Here is a 6,000-nt window from a genome sequence, read left to right on the forward strand (position 1 = left end):
AGTAACGTCGGGGACGTATTATGCTATTTTTAAAGTTTAGGGACCATGTTTGCACATATTGCATTCGTAGGGGACTAAAAGTGCTTTTACTTTAGACTTAAAACTAAGGTTTTTCACCCACAGTCCTTGTGGATTCGATATTTAAAACCGGGCGGAATCTATGCACTTGCATAAATTGTCCATCAAGTTTTTAACGCCGTTGTCGGGGACTGTTTGTGATTTTCGGTTTAAGTCAAGAGTTTGTGGTTTTTACTTTTTAGTTGTTCTGAACATTGCATGGAATTGGTGTTACTAACCTTTTCTTTGTGTTTTGTGTTACAGTTTATGCAAGGTATAGGCTCAACCCGGATTCATTGCTATCTGATCTGGAGCCTGAGCGCAATGTCCGTCGATGTTTAGCGGAGCGAAGACTCGCAGGAACGTCGCAATGGCTGTACAAATGATGGAGGAGGAATTGCAAGCCCACATTGAGGCTAGAGTGCAAGAGGGAATTTCCCAAAGGATTCAGGATCAAGAGGTTGAGAATGCCAACTAGTCTCTTCAGGACCTCACCTCGGCCGCCATGAGCTATGATTATCCTGCAATCATAGTTTCTTCCCATGGTGTGGGGAACTTTGAGCTGAGGCCGGCATTGATCAACTTGGTGAGTCAAAACCAATATGGTAAAGGTGCTCTTGAGGACCCGCATGCTCACATGGAGCGGTTAATTCGAAATTGCAACACTTACCAGGTGAACAATGTTCAGTGGACACAACCCGTTTGAGCCATTTCCCGTTTTCGTTGAGGGACACAACTGAGGGGTGGCTGAATTCACAACCCCAAGGGAGCATAGCATCTTAGGAAGACCTAGCAGAAAAATTAACAACAAGGTTTGTCCCAAGAGCCCTTCTGAGAAAATTGAAGAATGACATCATGACCCAAGCCGAGCTAGTTGCAAAGTTCTATGATGGTTTGCTCAAACTGTGGATGGGAACCTCTATGAAGCTTGGGAGCATTTCAAAAAGCTCTTGAGGAAATATCCTCAACACAACTTAACCCAAGCCGAGCTAGTTGCAAAGTTCTATGATGGTCTACAATACTCCCCAAGGTTTGGTTTTGATGCAGCATCAAGTGGTGAGTTCGATGCCCTTCTTCCACAAGTTGGGTATGATTTGATTGCAAAGATGGATGTGAGGGCCATGAACTCTAATAATGACTGCCAAGCCCAAAGAGGAGTACTCGAAGTTGAAGCCTATGATCAACTCATGGCCTTCAACAAGCAACTCTCCAAGCAAATGGCTGAGATTCAAAACCAAAGGAAGGGGACCAAGGTGGTCGGTGCTAGAGTAACCAAGGTGGAATGTGTGAATTATGGAGGGCCTCATGATAATGAATCTTGTACCGAGACTAGAGGTGAGGAAGAAGTCAAGGCTTCAGGTCAGATGAGGAATGACCCGTTTTCCAATGCTTACAATCCAGGATGGAGAGACCACCCAAACTTCTCTTGGAGGGGGAAAGGAAACAATGGACATGGAGGTACCTTTCAAAGGCAATTCCCCAATCAAGGTTTCCAGGGCAAAACCTATAGACAATCGCAACAAGGCCAAGAGCAAGTTGGTGGTGAAGGTAGGAGCAAGAGAAGCTTGGAGGAGATAGTGGAGAGCTTCATCAAACGTTTAGAGAACAACTTCAAGAACCAAGATGCGGCTATCAAGAACCTAGAGAATCAATTTGGCCAGCTGGCCAAGCAAGTAGGTGAGAGACCTCAAGGTAAGTTTCCTTCCGATTCTATTCCTAATCCTAAACAAGAAAATGCTTCTGCTATTTCCACTAGAAGTGGTAGAGTGTTAAGTGAGGTAGAGAGGAAAATTGAGGAAGAAAAGAGTGAGGAAATTATGGAGGAGGAAGTAAGTGATCCTGAGAAAACAAGAGTGGTGAGTGACTTCTTCTGAACCTAGAAAAGTTCCATTTCCTAAAGCATTGGCTAATAAGAATATGGATAAAAAGTTTTCAAAGTTTTTGGATGTTTTTAAGAAACTCCACATTAATATTCCATTTTCTGATGCTTTGGAGCAAATGCCAACTTATACTAAGTTCATGAGGGTGAGTAAAAAAAGGAAGCTAAGGGAGGTTGATGAGACTGTGACGTTGACTAAGGAGTGTAGTGCAATTTTGCAAAGGAAGATGCCTTTGAAGATGATAGATCCTGGAGTTTCACTATCCCAGTGGAGATTGAGGGGTTGTCGGAAGTTGATGATTTGTGTGACTTGGGAGCGAGCATTAACTTGATGCCACTTAGCATGTTCAAGAGGTTGAATCTAGGTGAGGTCACCCTGACCATGATCTCTTTGCGAATGGCGAATAGATCCCTGAAAACACCGTATGGGATCATTGAGGATGTGAAGGTGAAGGTGGATAAGTATGTGTTTCCGGTGGATTTTGTGGTGCTGAACATGGAGGACGATTCTAAGATTCCTCTCATTCTAGGCCGACCCTTCTTAGCCACTGGTAGGGCTAAGATTGATGTTGATAAGGGTCAGCTCATTCTGAAAGTTGGTAAGGACAAGGTAAGGTTTTCGGTTTTTAATTCTATGTTGCAACCTAACCCTAAAGATGATTTTGTTTGTGATGTTGTTAAGGACTTGTCCAACATTTCAGGAGAGACCCTCGAAATTAGTGAAAAAGATGATGAGCTTATCCAAGCTTTCATCAAACTTGTTGGTGGGAACACATATGAGGGGTCTAAATATGAGAATCTCCATGCCCACATGTCCGATTTACCTAAGTTAGTTACCTTATAGAAATTAAATGTATGACTAGTGATGAGCTCAATATTAAGCTCTTCCCTCATTCTTTAAAGAGGGAAGCAAGGATTTGGTATGATGGTCTTGACAACATCCTTTCTTGGAGGACTTTTTTGTACCTAACACCCTAGGAAGGAAAGTCTACCTAAGACTACATCTTAGGGCTGAATGGGAGACAACCTATGTTTTTTTAGTTTTATCTTTGTTCTTTATTTTAAGAAAAAAATGCAAAAAAGAAGAAGAAAGAAAGCCATAAAACAAAAAAAGAGGTTTCTGGCGGTCGAGCGCTATGTGGCTAATATAGCGCTCGAGCGGGCTAACATAGCGCTCAAGCGCCATAGCTACAATAGGTTTGGTTTGTTTGGCGCTCGAGCGGTGCTCTAGTAATTTTCACTGGGTTCCTTGCCTAGTGGCGCTCAAGCGCACAAGTCCAACGTTCGAGTTCCAGCACCTCGTAACTGGTGCGTTTTCATTAAGTCCCTACTAACCTTTCATATTTCCCACTTCTTAACTTCCCTTTTTCTCTTAAAAACCGTCCTACCCCCTTTTCTACCCCATTTCTACTTCCCTTTTCTCACTTACACATTGTAACTTCTCTTTAGCTCTCAAAGCTTTGCATTCTCAAGTTCATTTTCATCTTCACCCACTTCCACTCACTTTAAAGGTAAGTTCTTGGTTTATTTCATCCATCTTTGTTCTTGAGTTTCATAATGCATGCTTCAATGCGGATTTGAGTGAGCTTTGATTTTACATTGTGAAAGTGGGTATTGGGTTAGATTTACATTTCCTAGGTAGTTTTGTACATGCTTACTGAGTTTGGGTTGAAGTTTTGGTTTGGGTAGTGTAGATTAGTGTGAATTTTGGTAGTTTTGTTCTTGCCTACCATGTGTTTGTTGGAATGCCACAACAGTTTTGTTGGTCAATTTTGTGCAAATTTCTTTGTCGTTGTTTCTCTGATTTTCCAAAGTCACGAAGAAGATTGTTGAGTGTTCCTTTGTTGGTAGTCTTAGGTTGTAAATAGTTAGCGTATGGAGGTTTTCCTTCGAGGATTTTTTTTTTCATTTTTGTTGATAACTAACATTACTCATGTTTGGATTTGGCTATGTGGTTGTTCTATTTTGCAGATGCCTGCTAAGAGACAAAGAACCACAAGAGCACAACTTCTTCTTCCGCTGCCCGGAACTATGATAATACCAACTTCATTTCTGCGCTGAAGGAAGAGTTTTACCGCACTGTTCTAGTACACAAGGAGTGTGTAAAGGAGCGGGGGTCTTTTACCGGGAGGGAAGAAGAGATGCCCACGGGATACAAGAAGCTATGGAGACCAGAAAATTGGAAGATTGGGTTAACCCAATTCATGAGGCATATGAGGTGATGGTCAGGGAGTTTTATGCTAACACCCGCTGCGATGACAAGGAGAACAAGCCAAATCCCCCAACCTACACTTCTTGGTTTGGAGGGAATGAGATTAAGTAGCGTGCCTGTGATATCAGGACTTTTCTGGGTCTCCTCACTGAAGATGAGGAAAATGCACTCTTTCCCAACAGGCCCGCATTCCCTTAGTTGCTTGATGTCCAGTCACCTGAGCTCTTGGAGGATATGAAACAAGTGTTGGTCATGTCTGGACATATTTAGGAGTTGGATGCAAAAGAGGAGGTTATGTTTTTGCTGAGATCCTCTATGACGCCCTTGGCTAGAGTTCAGGCGCAGTTTGTGCAAGATTCTTTGATTCCGAGCTCTCACAAGTCTGAAGTGAGATGGGATACGTTGGTGGCAATTTATTTCATCATCAGGGGCCACCCAATTGATGTGGCAAGGATCATATTCTTCAGGATCTACATGCACTACAACATGGGTGGAGATAAGTTGCGCCCCATTTACCCTCACTTGATCACATCCACAAGTGTGAGAGAGAGCTGGGAAACCAGCTTATGTTATTGAGAAAAGGTTGATCATTGCACCTCTCCTTTCAAAGACAACGATGAAGAGATTGTATGACAGCTGGAAGGCTAGAATGCCTCATTATGATGATGAAGAGCAAGGTGAGCCTGAACCACCCCAGGAGCCAGAGGTTGAGGTAGATATGCATGTGGGAGTTGAAGAGGTTATGACTCCACCTCAGCCTAACCCTCAACCAGCTTCGACAGAGGCGACCTTGAGGCACATGTTTATGAGGCAGGATCGCTTGCACAGGGACCTGGACCTCTATTGGCGAGGTGAGAGCACTTCGCATCCCGATTATCATGGCCCGCTTGATTTTAATATTCTGGAGCAGGGGATGGTGGACTTGAGCATTGCTCATGATGCTGGATTTGCATCGAGTTATGGTGGTGATGGGGATGGCAATGACCCCATGGAGTGACTGTTGTTGAGCTTCCTTTCTTGCTCTTAGTGTAGCTCATGCATTTTTGGCATATATTTCTTTTGTAGATTTTTATTTTTCTTAAGTTCATGCATTGTTGTAAATAGTGTCTTTATGCCTTGGTCTTTACTTCCTTATACTCAATTAACATGTTCTCCAGTCTTGCTCTCTCACATGTTGCCTGTTTTGTAAATTGTTTTGTGGGCACTTTGTTCTGTTTTGGGGGAGTGATTGTATATTTGGGAAAGAGAGGAGGAGACTTCGGTTTTATGAGTGTTTCTGAAGGATTAGAGTTGATGTGAGTCCACAAGGGTCTCTCTTTGACCCTTCACTATATTATTTCCCTAAAGGATCCTGACTCACTTGCACTTCTTGGTTTTGTGTTGAATTCACTCTTTGCATGCTTAGGGAGACTTGCATTTTTGAGACTGGTAGGTTTTCTTGGACTTCAGAGTTTTTGCTACATTTTGTCCCTAGTTGACCCCTTTGAGCCTTATGGAGATTTCCTTGTTACCTTTGTTTATTGGGCTGGTTGTTCGGTGGGTTCAATGGGGAGTTGTGGTCTTGTTTCATAATGGAGCTAATGTTAAAAAGTTTCAATTGTCTCTTGCCTTAAGTGTAAAGAAAAAGTTGGAAAGAAAAAAAAATTGAACTCCTTGTCAAAATGGGAGCTCCCAAAGAAAAGCAAAACAAAAAAAACAATGTGTTGAAATAAATGGGGTTAAGAGACTTGTTTGCTAAGTAACAATAGCTTGGAAGCTCCGAATTTTCAAGTAGAATAACACTCAATTTTTGTCCAGCCTTAGTCTTCTTTAGGGACCACCTTACCTTGTGCTTTACCTAGTCAACATTACA

This window comes from Lotus japonicus, chromosome 3 (assembly GCF_012489685.1).
Source record: "Lotus japonicus ecotype B-129 chromosome 3, LjGifu_v1.2".
NCBI lineage: Eukaryota > Viridiplantae > Streptophyta > Magnoliopsida > Fabales > Fabaceae > Lotus > Lotus japonicus.